The sequence below is a fragment of the Sus scrofa genome, chromosome 6 (genome assembly GCF_054392235.1).
Source record: "Sus scrofa isolate SSC_HxYL_T2T_F1_AM1 chromosome 6, Sscrofa_HxYL_maternal_Yorkshire_Landrace_v2.0, whole genome shotgun sequence".
Classification (NCBI taxonomy): Eukaryota; Metazoa; Chordata; class Mammalia; order Artiodactyla; family Suidae; genus Sus; species Sus scrofa.
Window position 1 is genome coordinate 155,002,566 of NC_139388.1, and position 18,066 is coordinate 155,020,631.

General features: G+C 43.4%; 1 protein-coding gene across 6 annotated transcripts in view; it reads right to left on the bottom strand.

Moving 5' to 3' along the window:
* PATJ (PATJ crumbs cell polarity complex component) overlaps nt 1–13,712 on the bottom strand; it is a 356,992-nt gene extending 343,280 nt beyond the window's left edge. For all 6 annotated transcript variants that reach the window (XM_021096561.2, XM_021096558.2, XM_021096560.2 and 3 more), the window contains exon 1: nt 13,583–13,712. The gene's annotated coding sequence lies outside the window, so the exon portion shown is untranslated. The remainder of the gene's footprint in view (nt 1–13,582) is intronic.
* Nucleotides 13,713–18,066: the final 4,354 nt, after the last annotated feature.

The window sequence follows — 18,066 nt, forward strand, 5'->3', positions numbered from 1 at the left end:
GAAAGTTAAAATTACACTTCCTACATGACGCAGCCTTTCTACTCCTAAATACTTACCTAAGAGAAATGAAAATACATGCCCACAAAAGACTGGTATGAATGTTCACAGCTCTTTTATTTATCAAAGCTCAAAACTAGAAAAATCCAAATGTCTGATAATAGATAAATGGATAAATCAATTATGATATGTAAGCAGAAAACTCAGAAATAAAAAATTACTGGTACATAAAATAAGGATGAATCTCAAAAACAGTATGTTGAGGGAAAGAATACAAAAAAGGATATAAGTTATATGTTATATGACTCCATTCATATTAAATTGAGCCTGTAGTTATAGATTAGTTTACCTTGGCCAGGTGGAAAGGAGTTGAATGGGAAGGTATTTGAGGGAGCTTTTTGGGATGACGGAAATGTTCTATGTTTTGAGCAGAGTATTATTTATACAGATGTGTATGTGCCTGTCAAAATTCCTTGAACTACATATATATATTTTTATGAACAACATATATGTACAATTTATATTTTATATAAATTACATTTAATAAAGTTAATTTTTTAAAAAAGGATCTTAGGCTGGAAAAGAACATCCAAATTAAGGGATCAAGAAGATATTAGAGGGGAGTTACCTGGTGGTCTAGTGGTTAGGATCTGGCACTTTTACCACTGCGGCCTGGGTTCAATCCCCGATCTGGGAACTGAGATCCCACAGTATGCTGCTGCCTGCAATGGACTACACACACACACACACACACACACACACACACACACACACGCACGCGCGCGCGCATATGATTGGGGGAGGGGGGAACCCAAACTAATCATCCAAACTGGTCATCTGAGTAAGTCTTCTAAGAGGTAATCACCCAACAGGCATTTTCCATGGATAATTTAATTCCAGTTATTTGCTCAAACTTGCCCAAAGTATAATGTAAACAAAATTCAAAAAGCTAGCAAACCCTATCCTATGACCAAAATGGCACTTTTACAGTGGTCATTTTCACTATTGGTACATTGTTGTAATGAACCATCAAAGAAACGAGCACTAAACAGTCAAGATGTTCTTACACCATTCCTGTTTACAATTTGCTTGAACATAATCTTCTATCTTATAATTCAAGGTCATCAAGTAAGAAAGTGCACTAAAAACCAATAAGGGGAGTTCCCATTGAGGCGCAGTGGAAACGCATCAGACTAGGAACCACGAGGTTGTGGGTTTGATCCCTGGCCTCACTCAGTGGGTTATGGATCTGGCGTTGCCATGAGCTGTGGCATAGTTTGCAGACACAGTTCAGATCCCCCGTGGCTGTGGCTATGGCATAGGCCAGCAGCTGTAGCTCTGATTCAGCCCCTAGCCTGGGAATCTCCATATGCCGCAGGTGTAGCCCTAAAAAGCAAAAAAAAAAAAAAAAAAAAAAAAAAAGCCCACTAAAAAGGGATTCCTTTGGTATTGATAAGAGGTCCATGTATTTCCATCCCAATATCCACTGGATTCTATGAGAACTACCAAACTGCTGAATAGAGCAACACAGAAACACTTCTGAGGTGCTTAGCATCTCAGCTATACAACCCCAAACACTCACTGCTCATTGACAGGTAACGATGAATAACGGAAAGGCAGTCACAATAGCATTGTCCTTTTCCGTAGCAGCATGGAGCCCAAAAGGACTAACAAGAGCAGCTTTATGGCCATTCATACATCAACCTTTCTAAACCAAAAAATGCGACTTAAAACTATGAGGTACTATTTTTTACTGTTAGATTGATGTTTTTTCCTAATAATAGACTGTACTCTAAATGTCCTAGAAAAACAGATGGGAATATAAATTTGCACAATCTTTTGGAAGAACTGAGCAATATCTATCAATATGGTAAGCGTATATTCTCCTCTACCCTGAATATCTATCTACTTCTGAGTGTCTCTCCTAAAGAAGTCTTCCAAACAAGATTGACTCAAAAAGGTAAAAAACTTAAAAAAAAAAAAAAAAAAGCCTTACAAAAAGGGCACACAGATATATATATATATACACAAGCATATTTGCTGGATTGTTTTTAATAAAAAAACACTCAGACAAATTGAACTATCAAAACTAACCAATCAGGAGTTCCCGTCGTGGCGCAGTGGTTAAACGAATCTGACTAGGAACCATGAGGTTGCGGGTTCGGTCCCTGCCCTTGCTCAGTGGGTTAACGATCCGGCGTTGCCGTGAGCTGTGGTGTAGGTTGCAGACGCGGCTCGGATCCCGCGTTGCTGTGGCTCTGGCGTAGGCTGGTGGCTACAGCTCCGATTGGACCCCTAGCCTGGGAACCTCCATATGCCGCAGGAGCGGCCCAAGAAATAGCAACAACAACAACAACAACAAAAAAAAAAAAAAAAAAAAAAAAACTAACCAATCAAAGTTCCTACTTTGGCGCAACCATTAAGGATCTGGTTTGTGTCTGCAGCGGCTGGGGTCGCTGCTGAGGCATGGGTTCAATCCCCAGCCCTGAGCAGTGGGTTAAGGATCAGGGTGTTGAGGCCACTGCGGCATAGGTCGCAGCTATAGCTGATTCTATCCCTGTCCCAGGTACTTCCATATGCCGCAAGTATGGGGGGGGGGGGGTAATCAGTCATTAGCATAAAGCTTCAAATATAGTGAAACAAGAATGAGAGGGCAACAGTGAACAGTAAGACTGTGGCTCAATCCTTCAGCGAGGGATTCCAAACTTTATACCAGACCTCCTTGCAAACAAGCTAAAGGTTTTTAATAGTAAGAGACAGGGTCCTTCATTTTAAAATGTCGGGAAAATACCTGATCTGTCTTAATTGCTTTTGTAAATAATCTGAGAACATATAGATTTATGGGGCATGGCTGGCCAAAAGACATTTTCTTTCTTTTTTTTTTTTTTTTTTTTTTTTGATCTTTTTGCCATTTTCTTGGGCTGCTCCCACGACATATGGAGGTTCCCAAGCTAGGGGTCTAATTGGAGCTGTAGCCGCTGGCCTAGGCCAGAGCCACAGCAACTCGGGATCTGAGCCTCGTCTGCAACCTAAAGCACAGCTCACAGCAACACCGGATCCTTAACCCACTGAGCAAGGCCAGAGATCAAACCCACAACCTCATGGTTCCTAGTTGGATTCGATAACCACTGAGCCACGACGGGAACTCCACAAAGACATTTTCTATTTGGGTAACTAATGGAGTATAAACCTTGGGATTCTCCAAACAGAAAAGGCTTCCTTTGAGAAAGCATTTTGGTATATATTGTTCGGAACTTGCAGGTAACCCAAAACAAAACAAAACGTGTCCGAAGGTTGAATTTCATTCCTATAAACACATTAAAAATCACAGTGAAAAAGTCTGTTAGAAATTTATAAGTGACTTAATGTCAATCTATATGGAAGTAAGTATTTTAAGTATGTTGATAATATGCTCCAATATGAGAAAGTGATATTCTTTGGAAGCTGTGTCTACTGGCTGGGGGCTCTTTCAGCAAGGAATGGTTATGCCTAGCTCCTGTGTTAGCCTCCTACCTATAACCTCCAAATCATGAGTAAGGTTTAGTGCCGGAAAAGATCTCTCATTCACAGGAGGATGCTTTGGCAATTCAACCCTTTGTGTTAACAGGGGACATTATCTAATATACACAACTAATTCAGGAAAACAGCAGGTTTCAGGATACGTATATTATTTTCTCCTTTTTGTAAGAAAACAATACAAATTTGTGTGTGCATACGTTTCTAGATTTAGAAAGGTAGTCAATTTAATAGTGATAACTTCTAAGAAAGGGAGATAAAAAATTAGACTTTTCCTTTGTAGATTTCAGTGCTATTTGAATTTTATTTAAAAAGCATGTTAGGAGTTCCCGTCATGGCTCAGTGGTTAACGAATCCGACTAGGAACCATGAGGTTGCGGGTTCGATCCCTGGTCTTGCTCAGTGGGTTAAGGATCCCGCGTTGCTGTGGCTCTGGCGTTGGCAGGCGGCTACAGCTCCGATTAGACTCCTAGCCTGGGAACCTCCATATGCCACAGGAGCGGCCCAAAAAATGGCAAAAAGACAAAAAAAATAAAATAAAATATAAAAAGCATGTGATTGAAGGAGTTCCCATCATGGCTCAGCGGTTTAGGAATCTGACTGGCATCCCTGAGGACTCAGGTGTGATCCCTGGCCTTGCTCAGTGGCTTAAGGATCCAGCGTTGCCATGAGCTGTGGTATAGGTCACAGATGTGGCTCAGATCCTGCGTACCTGTGGCTGTGGCGTAGCCCGGCAGCTATAGCTCTGATTCGACTCCTAGGCTGGGAACCTCCATATGCCATGGGTGTGGCCCTAAAAAGCAATAAAATAAAATAAAATAAATACAAATAAAAAGCATGTTATTATTTTTATAACTTGAGAAGTAAAAGGGACGAAAAGATAATGACTAAATAAAAAGTATGAGACAATGCCGTTCACAGCAACATGGATGGGCCTAGAAAGAAATCAGAAAAAGACAAATATCATATAAGATCACTAATATGTGGAATCTAATAAAAGTGATACAACAGAACTTACAAAATACAAACAGATTCAAAGATTTCACAATCAAACTTATGTTTACCAAAGGGGAAAAGTTGCGGGGGTGGTAAACTATGGGGCTGGGATTGATATAAACACACAATTATATATGGAACAGGTGGGTAATGGGGGCCTACTTGTAGCAAAGGGAAATTTACTCAGTACTGTGTGGTAGCTTGCATTGGAAAAGAACCTGAAAAGAAATGGATATATGTATATGCATAACTGATTTACTATGCTGTATACCTGAGATTAACACAGCTTTATGAGTCAACTATACTCCAATAAAAATTTTTTTTAAAAAGATAATGGTTAAGATGGTCTAATGAGGGAATTTCCGTCGTGGCTCAACAGTTACAGAATCTGACTAGGAACCACGAGGACGCAGGTTCAATCCCTGGCCTTGCTCAGTGGGTTAAGGATCCAGTGTTGCCCTGAGCTGTGGTGTAGGTTACAGACACGGCTGGGATCCTGGGTGGCTGTGGCTGTGGCATAGGCCGGCAGCTATAGCTCTGATTAGACCCTAGCGTGGGAACCTCCATATGTCGCGGGTACGGCCCTATAAAAAATAAATAAAATTTTAAAAAGGCCAATGAGAGAGCAAGACAGACACAGAGCAAGATAATGGCAATACAACAGGATAATTATATTGTAAGGCACAGACATACAACAGCAAAGGTATGTACCACGTACAGAGGGAGATTATAAAAAGAAAGCAATTCCCGTGCCTGGGGAAGTTTGGGAATGCTGGAATGAGAACACACTAGAGACCTCTCGCAGGAAAGAAAAAAAAAAAAAATGTAAAAGCAGAGGGACCATTTGTCCTCCTTCGCCTAAAAGAGTCTCAGAATACCCAGCATCTTTATTAATAGTGCTCCATTTCACTCTCAAATGTGTTTCAGTTTGAATGACACATGGGGCTTCCCTAAGTTAGTGGTACGCAAATGTTAGTGTGCATTGGAATCACCGTGAGAGCTTGCTAAAACACAAATTGCAGGAACCACTCCCAGTGCTTCTGATTCTGGAAGTCTGAGGTGAGCCCAGAGAATCTGCATCTCTAACAAAATTTGCATGTGATCCAGGTGTGACCAACCTAGAGACCACAATTTGAGAATTACCACATACAGGTGTAAAAGTGCGTGAAAATATGTGAGAGGACTAACTGGCTGTAAACTACTCTAACATGTCTAAAAGCAGCAGGATGGACAAAAAAGTGGTTTAGACCTGTGTTACCACAGGTATGAACTGTGGATTGATGCTTGACCTACAAAGAGATAAGTACCAAAATTGGAAATAAGCATTTAGAAATCATGGAATGTTGTAGAGATATAAAACCACTTGACTTACATTGTATTTTTGTAAATTTATAAAAATTTTATTTTGTGTATTTATAAAAATACTAGTCCTTGAAAGACTGGGGGAGGGGAACCCTAATCTTTCACCACTGATAGTTTGAGAAGCACTGGTTTAGACAGACTATTTTGAGAGGGTCCTTGTAAATAATGCTAAGTAGACTGGTCTTTATCCTGTAAGTAGCAGGAAGTAATCAAAAGGCTTTTAAGTAGGGAAGTAGTGAGTCCAGATTTCTATTTAAAAAGGTAATTCTGGTAACAGGATAGATTAGAGGTCTTCAAACTTTTTTAAACACACATTCCCATCTAAAAATAAGTTGACCACTCATTTTATTTTTTGTATAAACATATATTACTATATTTGCATGTCATGTGTTTTAAAACATATATAGCTGGTTTGTTCCCGGATTTCAGCACCAACACATTTATAAAATAGAAACATCATGAGAGTAAGATAAAAACTAAAAAGAAAGATTCTACTGTCATCATCCTACTTTCTCAATGGATCATCCCACACATTTTTGGAAACCATGGTGGTAGATGTCCCTCCGTAAGGGCTAAGGTTAGAACTGGCTGGCTATCCAACTCTATGACTCAGATTTAATGAAAGCCAAACTATGTCCATAAAGCAGGCCTGGAAAATTACTACAGTTTCATGGGGTTAGATAATATCTAGGGACAGGCACCTAGGCCTTAAGAGCATACGAGGACAGAAGGAAGAAATGCAACAATGCTATAGCTAAATATCCAGGAAGCAGCATGTACACTAAATGGAATGAATGTTTCACTCATTTTGTGGTCATAGGAAATCTTTAAACAATCCTGACCTGTTTGGCCAGGCTAAGCAACAAGCAGGACTTACAACAAGGAATTTCAAGTCTGTTTCAACACGGCAAAGCTAAGTCTAACTTGTAGACAGGCTACCTACAATCGGGCAGCACCTGGACATTAAATGCAACAACGTGCCACTGTCCACATACTTATACAGCCTCCAGAGAATGAGTCGTTCTTTGTGTTTAGCAGCTTCCACTCCGTCATTGATCCACAGAGTCTGTGCCATGAATTTTTCATGTCCAGGTCACTGTGGGATTTGACTGAAGGAAATCATTATAATATTGTGGCTTTTTAAAAATACCCATGCCCTTCACCACTACCAATTAATGGAATATTTGAGAAGAGCTAATGCCAAGTTAGAAATTTAATTTGTTTCAAATTTTGAGGTGAAGGAAACTTATTGAAAAGATGAACCTCCTCAGTTCAAGAATGGGGGGGCAATAAGGACCCTAAGATACTCTTCAGACTCCTAACAGCACACAAGAATGTAACTCTCCAAGACATCCTATGTCTGAACAAGATTATTTTATACATGGAAAATTTGGTGTAACAAAACATCTTATATGTCTATCTTTTTTTTTTTTTTTTTTTTGGCTATTTCTTGGGCTGCTCCCGAGGCATATGGAGGTTCCCAGGCTAGGGGTCGAATCAGAGCTGCAGCCACCGGCCTACACCAGAGCCACAGCAACTCGGGATCCAAGCTGCATCTGCAACCTACACCACAGCTCACGGCAACGCCGGATCGTTAACCCACTGAGCAAGGCCAGGGATCGAACCCACAACCTCATGGTTCCTAGTCGGAGTCATTAACCATTGAGCAACGATGGGAACTCTAAAACATCTTATATGTCTAGCTTAAAAAAAAAAAAAAAGAAAAAGAAAAAAAAAAAGGAATTCCCATTGTAGCTCAGCGGTTAATGAACCCAGCTAGCATCCATGAGGACACAGGTTCGATCCCTGGCCTCATTCAGTGGGTTAAAGGATCCGGCATTGCCGTGAGCTGTGGTGTAGGTCACAGACACGGCTCAAATCCCACCTTGCTGTGGCTGTGGTGTAGGCAAATTGGACCCCTAGCCTGGGAACCTCAATATGCCACAGGTGCAGCCCTAAAAAGACAAAAAAAAAAAAAAAAAAAAAAAGAGAGAGAAATAGGTGACTCGAAATCTGTTTGGGCAAGTATAGGTAGTCAGCCTTTAACTGCAGGTGTGAGTTGAGCAGATCACAATTAGACAGCATGTAACTCCTCAAAGCCAGTTCCCCAGAGCTCAAGGGAACCAGGGAGTCTGAATGATCTAAAACCTATTAACTTAGGAGTTCCCGTCGTGGCGCAGTGATTAACGAATCCGACTAGGAACCATGAGGATTTAACCTGTGTCCCAGCGCTCTCAAGACACTGGAGAGCCCACTGTGCCAGAGCGGGAACTCCTAAGCTCCGTTATTAAACATTCTAATTATTTGAATTTTTTAACAATCCTTAAAATGTCATTAGGCGTCTGGAAACTCAAGCTCATTTTAGCTAATAGTCACCTTTGCTGACGCTGCAAAACGAACCAACTTGAGATTTTTACCTCTACTCCTCCCTAGCTTTTCTTTTAAAAAGTTGTGGGCAAATAAATTGACAGACAGCCTATAGGAGTTTAGACGGCCTAGAAGTGGTATTACCATCTTCAGTGTAACATTTCTTTTCCTCTTAGGTCTTCAGAAGGTCTTGGTTCTCCTTAGGTCTTCATTCACTTAAGAAACACTGGTTTGGAGTTCCCGTCGTGGCGCAGTGGTTAACGAATCCGACTAGGAACCATGGTAGTCGGGTTCGGTCCCTGCTTTTGCTCAGTGGGTTAGGGATCCGGCGTTGCCGTGAGCTGTGGTGTAGGTTGCAGACGCGGCTCGGATCCCACGTTGCTGTGGCTCTGGCGCAGGCTGGCAGCTACAGCTCCGACTAGACCCCTAGCCTGGGAACCTCCATATGCCACAGGAGCGGCCTAAGAAATGGCAAAAAGACAAAAAAAAAAAAATTCCATTGCTTCCTTTGGAAACCAAAGTTCTTGTTATGTCTAGTTATCACACCTTTGTCCTCAAAGCTCAGCCTGTATGAGGTACTGATTAAATGGAAAACTCTCCTAGCCAGAGAGCAATAATGGCTCTTCACCCAACTATAAATAAACACATCTGTTACTATCTTAATGCAGATTCAAGTCAGGTGTCCTGGCCTTGTGTCCATACAAATGACAAGGGCTTTTTTCAATCCCTTAGATGTAAAAAATACTGCCACCAAAACACTGTACCCCTAGCATTTTGGAAACAGATATATATGTAAATTCCACAACTATCCTGATATTTTGGGACCATGTGCCTAGGCTATAGGCAATTAAGTCCACTTAATGCGGGACATTTAGAACATGTTGAAATCAACGCTAAAAGATAAATTTTAAACTCAAAGTCAGAACTGAAAATGGAGTCACTTCTTCAGAATAATTCAGTTAGCTAAACACTAATTTTTCTCAGCGTTCCTGCTGTGGTACAGTGGGTTAAAAACCTGACTGCAGCATCTCAGATAGCTGCGGAAGTGTGGGTTCCATCCCAGCCTGGCACAGTGGGTTAAATGATCTGGCTTCGCCGCAGCTGCAGCACAAGTCGGATGCAACTCCTGGCTTGGGAATTTCCATACGCCTCAGGTGCGGCCATTAAAAAAATTTTTTTAAATTTTTTTTTAAATACCAATCTTTCTCATTGAATATTCAAAGTAATCAATGTGTGTCAATTTCTGCCTGCAGCTTGGTCACTGTGTATGAACACAGTGAATCTGTTTTATGGCGGGGTTTTGTTGTTTTGTTTTGTATTTGTCTTTAGGGCCACACCCAAGGCATACAAAGGTTTCCAGGCTAGGGGTCCAATTGGAGCTGCAGTCACTGACCTACGCCACAGGCACAGCAACGCAGGATCCCTGCTGTGTTTTCAACCTACACCACAGCTCACGGCAATGCCAGATCCTTAACCCTCTGAGCAAGGCCAGGGATCGAACCCATGTCCTCATGGATACTAGTTGGGTTGAAAGGACTATGAAAGATAAAGCATTCCATATGCCGCCAGTGCAGCCCTAAAAAGCAAAAAAATAAAATTTAAATTTAAAAAAAAGAGCTCTGATGTGTAGCCAGTCACTCACTGAAATGAACCAGGCATTCATACTCCTCACTAATGACTAGTTTCCACCTCAGTCTCCTGTTCAATCCTCCCTACATGGCAGACTTGTGCCCCTAACTTCTCTCCAGAAATGTAGTCATGCCAATACTTGTCATATTCAAAACAATCCTAACAAACTGTAAAACAGGCCAAACCATGCTTTAGACACTCCTCCCACCAATGTTCCCCATTCTTCTGGCCTTTTCCCAAAATCTGTGTTATCTGTCACAAATCAAGTAACTAGTTTTTTGGTGCCTACTGTGTACACTGCAGGACCATTCTGTATCACATCTCATTTATCTTCTTAACAATGTATTATCTCTACTTTGCAAATGCAGAAAATTTCTTAAACTTCAAAAAAAAAGAAAGAAAGAAAGGGGAAAGCACTTGGAAAAAGATAATAACAGGAAGACAGCATAGCTGCTACTACTGAATGAAATTAATTCCACCTTGGGAGGAGGGCCAGTCAATCATTCAAGACTTTTTCAGCAGATAACTCCTTAATTTTATCAGAATTAAACATATCACTGAAGGAGCAAAAAATGGGAAGAGAATGGCTTACAGTTTACAAGGCACTTTTTTTTTTTTTTTTTTTGGTTTTTAGGGCAGCACTCATGGATATTCCCAGGCTAGGGGTCTAATCGGAGTTACAGCTGCCAACCTACACCACAGCCACTCCAGATCCGAGCCACATCTGTGACCTACACCATAGCTCATGGCAACGTTGGATCCTTGACCTACTGAACGAGGCCAGGGATGGAACCCACAACCTCATGGTTCCTAGTCGGATTCGTTTCCACTGCACCACCACGTGAATTCCTACAAGGCACATTCTTGAACATTGTTTCTTTCACTTCACCTTTCCCAAACTCAATGAGGTAGATCATTTACAAATGGGAAAAGAGAGGACCAGAGTCAAGTAACTTGCCAAGAGTTATGTGGTAGGTGGACCAAATTCCTTGTCTCCAAACTCCACAGGCTACATGGTCGAGCAAATGCAAAAATTAAGCAGGCGGGAGTTCCCCTGTGGTGCAGCTGGTTAAAAATCCAGCATGGTCACTACTGCAACCTGGGTCACTGGCATGGGTTCGATCCCTGGCCCAGAAACTTCCACTCGCCAAGAGCATGGCCAATAATAAATAAGCAAGCAGACTCTCCATCTTCAGCCTAGATCTATCCCACAACTACGAAGGGTACTGACAGGCTCTAAATTTCTCTCCATTTGCACCAGAACCTAGAACAAGTGCTTTAAAAAGAGCATCCAAATCTACAAAAATATCTGAATACAGGGGGAAAAGTAATGGCCAAACGATCTCAAATATTAAAGTGGAATAGTCCTGTTTCTCAGTTTACTACCAAGGTGAGCAAAATCTTAAAACTTAGTAAATCCCACTTCAGCTTCCCCAACCTAATGCATTTTTGTTAAAGTTTAACAAAGCAAGGAAATTCAGACTGCTTGGTTGTTTAGTTTAAGGATAATTATTAATTGCATTTAAATAAAAATGCAACTGCAAGAATTAGTGAATGCTGAACCACTGTCTCAGAATCATAAGGTTCTAAAAGTGAACTCACCATGAGAAAATACAAAGATTTTTCTTTTTTAAGAATACTAACTGAAAGACAAGATACTATAATTTTATTAGTGGTTATTTTCAATGGTAGGTGGGTTTCTGTGTGCTGTTAGTTTCTTTTTTGAAAATTCTCCCCAATTTTCCCACAATGAATATGTCAGATTTATAGTTATAAAAATATTATTACTTGAATTTATTTAAGCATCATTAAACACAAATGGGGCCTTAACACAATTTATTTACAGCTTTAAACACAAATATCATTCTGATACCAAGTTCATGTTATGTAACCGATGGCAGGATCTCAATTAGCAAAAGCAAACCTCTTTAGAATTTGGTTTGTAAATTCTATCAGTAAATTACCTTCCAGCTCTTTTATGTTTTGTATTTCCTTTTCTTTTTTGGCCACCCTGCGACATACGGAGTTCCCAAGCTAGGGGTCAGATCCAAGCTGCAGTTGCAACCTAAGCAGCAGCTCCTGCAACACCAGATCCCTAACCCGCTTGTGCCGGCAGGGGATCGGGGATTTAACCTGTGTCCCAGCGCTCTCAAGACACTGGAGAGCCCACTGTGCCAGAGCGGGAACTCCTAAGCTCCGTTATTAAACATTCTAATTATTTGAATTTTTTAACAATCCTTAAAATGTCATTAGGCGTCTGGAAACTCAAGCTCATTTTAGCTAATAGTCACCTTTGCTGACGCTGCAAAACGAACCAACTTGAGATTTTTACCTCTACTCCTCCCTAGCTTTTCTTTTAAAAAGTTGTGGGCAAATAAATTGACAGACAGCCTATAGGAGTTTAGACGGCCTAGAAGTGGTATTACCATCTTCAGTGTAACATTTCTTTTCCTCTTAGGTCTTCAGAAGGTCTTGGTTCTCCTTAGGTCTTCATTCACTTAAGAAACACTGGTTTGGAGTTCCCGTCGTGGCGCAGTGGTTGACGAATCCGACTAGGAACCATGGTAGTCGGGTTCGGTCCCTGCTTTTGCTCAGTGGGTTAACGATCCGGCGTTGCCGTGAGCTGTGGTGTAGGTTGCAGACACTGCTCGGATCCCGCGTTGCTGTGGCTCTGGCGTTGACTGGTGGCTACGGGTCTCCGATTAGACCCCTAGCCTGGGAATCTCCATATGCCGCGGAAGCGGCCCAAGAAATAGCAAAAAAAAAAAAAAAAAAAAAAAAAAAAAGAAAGAAAGAAACACTGGTTTACTGCGCACCTACCAATGGCCAGATTCTGAACACAGCTGAAAAGCAGCCTAGAGAAGTAAGGCCCTTAAAGGCCACCCTCTCAATCGCGCAAACCAGTAAACAACTACTTCCAATCCAAAGTGATAAGAGCCATCTGGAGATATGACAAACTACCAAGAGAGCACTCCAGGGGGAGAGTAATTCGGCCTCCCAGAAGGGCTGCGACGCTTTGGAGGAAGGGGGAAGGATTTGAAAATGCTTTCCTGAGCTTGACTTAAAGCAGGAATCCAGCAATTTCCCCAAAGGCTGGAGCCAGAGCACTTTCTGCCTGGTCCTCCCCACCTATAAAGTGGGATAAGCAAAGCCCAGGCCTGACCGCCGTTCTGGGAACTCCTCTAAATGACCACCAGGCGCCCAGATGCGGCCGGGGCCAAGCCTCCCCTCATCTGGGGACTGGGCACCCCCTCCTCCGGGACCCCGAGCAGGCCACCACCTGTTCACTCCTTTCACCATCACCAGGTGGGGAAAGACTCCACCCAGCTCGGGGGGCGAAGCACAGGCACAGATCCGGGTGCAAAATTTGATCCCGGCCACTCCCGGTACAGACTCAGGCCGAGATTGGAGGGCCGGTAGGGCCTGCTGGAGCCGGATGGCTCCGCGGCCTCCGGCGAGCCCTGCACCCAGGGGGCGGGTCCCACGGTGGTGTCACCAGGCCAGACGCAGAAGGACGGCGTCCCGCACCCTCGGCGGGACCGACTGGTCGCCCAGCGGCGCCCTCGGTCCTCAGTGCCCACTCCTCCCGGAGGGCGGGAGGAGCGCGCGCCGGGGCAGAGGCGGCGGCTCCGGACGCGAGGAGAGCGGCCCCGGCCGGCTCGAGGGGCAGGGTCCCCGCCGCCCAGCGCGCGCCCGCCCCCCACCCCCGCCTTACCTGGTCGGGCAGAGGCGCGGGTGGGACCCCGAAGCTGGCGAGCGGGCGGCCTCGGCGTCGGCCCTCCCTCACCTGGGCGGAAGTGAGTGGCCCAGGGCGACCGCGCCTCACCTGGCAGGCCCTCCCCCTCACGCCTCCCCTCCCCTCCCCTCCCCTCCGGGGCGGGGCGCCGAGGTGGCGCGGGAGGGGCGGGCGGGGGAGCCGGGGGCCGACTCCAGGGGGGGAAGGCGGGAGCAGTGGGCTTCTCTCCTTTCCGCAGGTGAAGCTCTACTGAGTGAGAGAAAGTTAAAGAGCCTGAAAAAGGTAGGGTCTGGGGGCCGCGTGGGCAGACGAAAAGCTGAGTAGTGGAGTGAACCGGCTGGACAGGTGTTGTAAGAGGGCTGGGCGGAGAGCAAGACCCGAGATCTAGGAAATGAAAGGACATTGATCAAAGGATTAGGTCAAGTCTGCTTGCTCTTTTTGTCCCTTTCCTTCCCCGTTTTGTCACCCCTTCTTTGTGTTTTCTGTATCAGCTGACCCAACATAAAATTCTAAGAAATATAACTGGGGGGGGCGGGGGTATTTTTTTCTCAGTTGAGGAAAGGCAAGAACCCAGTCTAGCAGAATTTGCCCGCGAGAGTCCAGGCGCTAGGTTATACCTTACCTCTTTTACTGGGAAGAAACTGAGCCCCTACAGGTTAAGTAATTTGTCCAAAGTTTGGGACCCTGACGGGATCGTTTGACTCTAAGTACAATGTTGACTTCATTATATGTTTTAACATCTTTATCCTTGATGTCAAAACTTGATTTTGAGAAAGACTGTAAAACCTGCAGTGGCTTTATTCCACTCTCTTTAAGTTTAGAGTTTTGACGATAGGCGTTTTATTTTGTCTGCTACAGTGTGCACATTAACGATAAACAGAATCAGTCTTCAGGTATGTATTCATTAAATAAATCCAATATTTGTAAAACACCTGTCATTGTAAAATGTTTATTATGGGGTACCTGGCCTCAGGAAGATGATATCTACAAAACAACTACAACATAAGGACATTTGTTGGAGTTCCCATTGTGCTGCAGTGGTTAACGAAGCCGACTAGGAACCGTGGGGTTGCGGGTTCGATCCTTGGCCTTGCCCATTGGGTTGGGGATCCCGCGTTGCGGTGAGCTGTGGTGTGGGTCGCAGACACGGCTTGGATCCTGCGTTACTGTGGCTCTGGCATAGGCCAGTGGCTTCAGTTCCAATTAGACCTCTAGCCTGGGAACCTTCCATATGCCGCGGGGAGTGGCCCTAGAAAAAGGCAAAAAGACAAAAAAAAAAAAAGGACATTTGTTGTAAAATCATACACTTGACACCTTATACTGTTATTTTTAGGGGGTTTGTTTTGTTTTTTTAAAGAAAATATCTCTTAGACTTGGTAAGAGATACACAATTTCAGCACGGTTTCTGCCTCTTAGGAATGAACAAACTTATTGAGGGAAATAAATTTATATAATAATTTATCAAAAAAATGAGTTCCCCTTGTGGTTCAGCTCATTAAGAATCTGACTGGGGAGTTCCCATCGTGGCGCAGTGGTTAACGAATCCGACTAGGAACCATGAGGTTTCGGGTTCAGTCCCTGCCCTTGCTCAGTGGGTTGACGATCCGGCGTTGCCGTGAGCTGTGGTGTAGGTTGCAGATGCGGCTCGGATCCCATGTTGCTGTGGCTCTGGCGTAGGCCGGTGGCTACAGCTCCGATTCGACCCCTAGCCTGGGAACCTCCATATGCCGCGGGTGCGGCCCAAAGAAATAGCAAAAAGACAAAAAAAAAAAAGAATCTGACTGGAATCCATGAAGATGCGGGTTCCATCCCTGGCCTTGCTCAGTGGGTTAAGCATCCAGCATAGCTATGCATGTAGGTCACCCATGTGGCTTGGATCCCTGTTGCTGTGGCTGTGCCGTAGGCTGGCAGCTGTAGCTCCAATTTGACCCCTCACCCAGAACATCCATATGCTGTGGGTGCAGCCCTAAAAAGAAAAAAGAAAAAAAAAAAAAATACTAAATAGAATGAAGCCCGAACTTTCAGAAAAAAAATTATGCCTGTTGAAAGCATTGGTTAGAACTTAAACAGGTCTTAAGAGGTGTTTAGGGTTTGCTTTAGAAGGGATTTATTTGGATGGGGAAATGCTCCCTAAATGGGGGGAGGAGAGGGGTAATATGCAGGTGGAGACCAGTTATCTTAAAGCATCACCTTGCAAACATTAGGACTCTTCTTTGACATTTGATGATGGTTATGAACATATTTCCCCTTTCTCAAAAAATAACTTTTAATTGTGAAACAAAGTTCAGACTTCTGTTCCTAGTATTCAAGGCCCTCTAAACTCTCCTTGCTTGTTCTTCAACCTACTCTTCCATTTCACATCTCCAAGATACTCGGGTCAAATGGTCTGGTCCATTCTCTGTCCTGGCACGAGCACACCATGACCTTTCTGTTGGTTACTCAGCCCCTTTCCCATGTTTGGAATGCCCTATGAGCCCTCCTTCCCCCAGGGCCTTAATGACCATTCCCAGAAAACATCCATTTCAATCACCTTTAATCTCATTTTCTCCATATTTTAGTGTGTTTTTTTTTTTTTCTTTTTTTTTTTTTCACGGCCACACCAGCAGCACATGGAGATTCCCAGGCTAAGTGTCTAATCAGAGCTACAGCTGCTGGCCTATGCCACAGCCACAGCAATGCCAGATCCGAGATGCATCTGCAAGCTACACCATAGCTCACAGCAACGCAGGATCCTTAACCTACTGATCAAGGCCAGGGATCGAACCAGCAACCTCATGGTTACTAGTCAGATTCATTTCCACTGAGCCACAACAGGAACTCTTAGTGTGGTCATTTTAATGTGAGCCTTCCTCTGGCTCTTAACTGGAATGTAAAGAAAGGTTTAACTTATTCCATACGTTTTTAAGGCACATACTCTGTAGTAAACATATTCTGATCACAGAGGGGCTTTTGGTTTTGGGGGTTTTTTTAACCTCAAGAGTATCTTTTTTTATTTTATTTTATTTTTGTCTTTTTAGGGCTGCACCCAGAGCTGTTGCTGCCGGCCTATGACAGAGCCACAGCAACTCGGGATTCAAGCCGAGGCGTCTGCAACCTACACCACAGCTCATAGCAACACTAGATCCCTAACCCACTAAGCAAGGCCAGGGATCAAACCCACAACCTCATGGTTCCTAGTCGGGTTTGTTTCTTTTGCACCACGATGGGAACTCCTGAACACAGTTCTTAAGAACACATCTCTGGAGTGGCACAGTGGAAATGAATCCAACTAGTATCCATGAGGATATGGGTTCAATCCCTGTCCTTGCTCAGTGGGCTAAAGATCTGGCATTGCCATGAACTGTGGTGCACGCTGCAGATGTGGCTTAGGTCCTGCAGTGTAGGCTGGCAGCTGCAGCTCCAATTCGAGATTCGACCCCCAGCGTGGGAATTTCCATATGCCTCAGGTGTGGCCCTATAAAGGAAAAAAAAAGAACACATCTCTGATGTCAGAAGATCTGACCTTGAAACCTGACTCCACCTCCACCATTTCCTAAAGCACGTGACTTTGACAAGTTACTTAAACCTTCTAATTCCCATTAGTGAAATTTCAGTACCAGTACTTGCTTCACCTGGTTGTTTTGAAGATTAAATGAAAGAATTATATGCATCGCATACACCTGACAAACAGAAAGTAATAAATGAAGCAGGATCTAGATGGGGATGAACATGACAGATGCTTGTACACAACAGCAAGGAGATAGCTAAGAGTAGTAATAAAGTTAGGCCAGAGCAGGTGGTGGAGGACCTGAAAATACTACAGAGAACTTTAGGTTATAAGACTTTATCCTTTATCTCTAAGAAATTAAAGAACCACTGAAAAGTTTTGAATAGGATCTTTATTTTGGGTTTTTTTTAAAAAAAGATTAATGATGGTATTTATTCTAAAAAAGTGCGTCATTTTTTTTAGAGAAGTTTTAGGGTCTAAACTGAAAAGAAGGTCCAGCTTTCCCATGTACCCAGTGCCCCCCCACACGCATAGCCTCCCCCTTTATCAACATCCCTCACCAGAGTGATACATCTGTTACAAATGAAGAACCTGTGTTGACACACAATCACCCAAAGTCCATGGTTTAACGTTACAGTTCCATTTTGTGTTAAACATTCTAGGGGTTTGGACAAATGTATAAGGGCATGTAGTCACAATTCTAGTATCATACGGAGTATTTCCACTGCCCTAAAAATCCTCTGTGCTCTGCCTATTCATCCACCTGCAGCTGCCCTCCCTCCTCAACGCCTGGAAATCACTGATCTTTTAATTACCTCTGTAGTTTGGTCTTTTCCAGAATGTTAGATAGTCGGATTCATGCAATATTCGAAGCCTTTTCAGACTGGCTTTTTAGTAATACGCAATTAAATTTCCTCTATGTCTTCTCATGACTTAATAGCTCATTCCTTCTGGCATTGAATAATATTCCATTGCT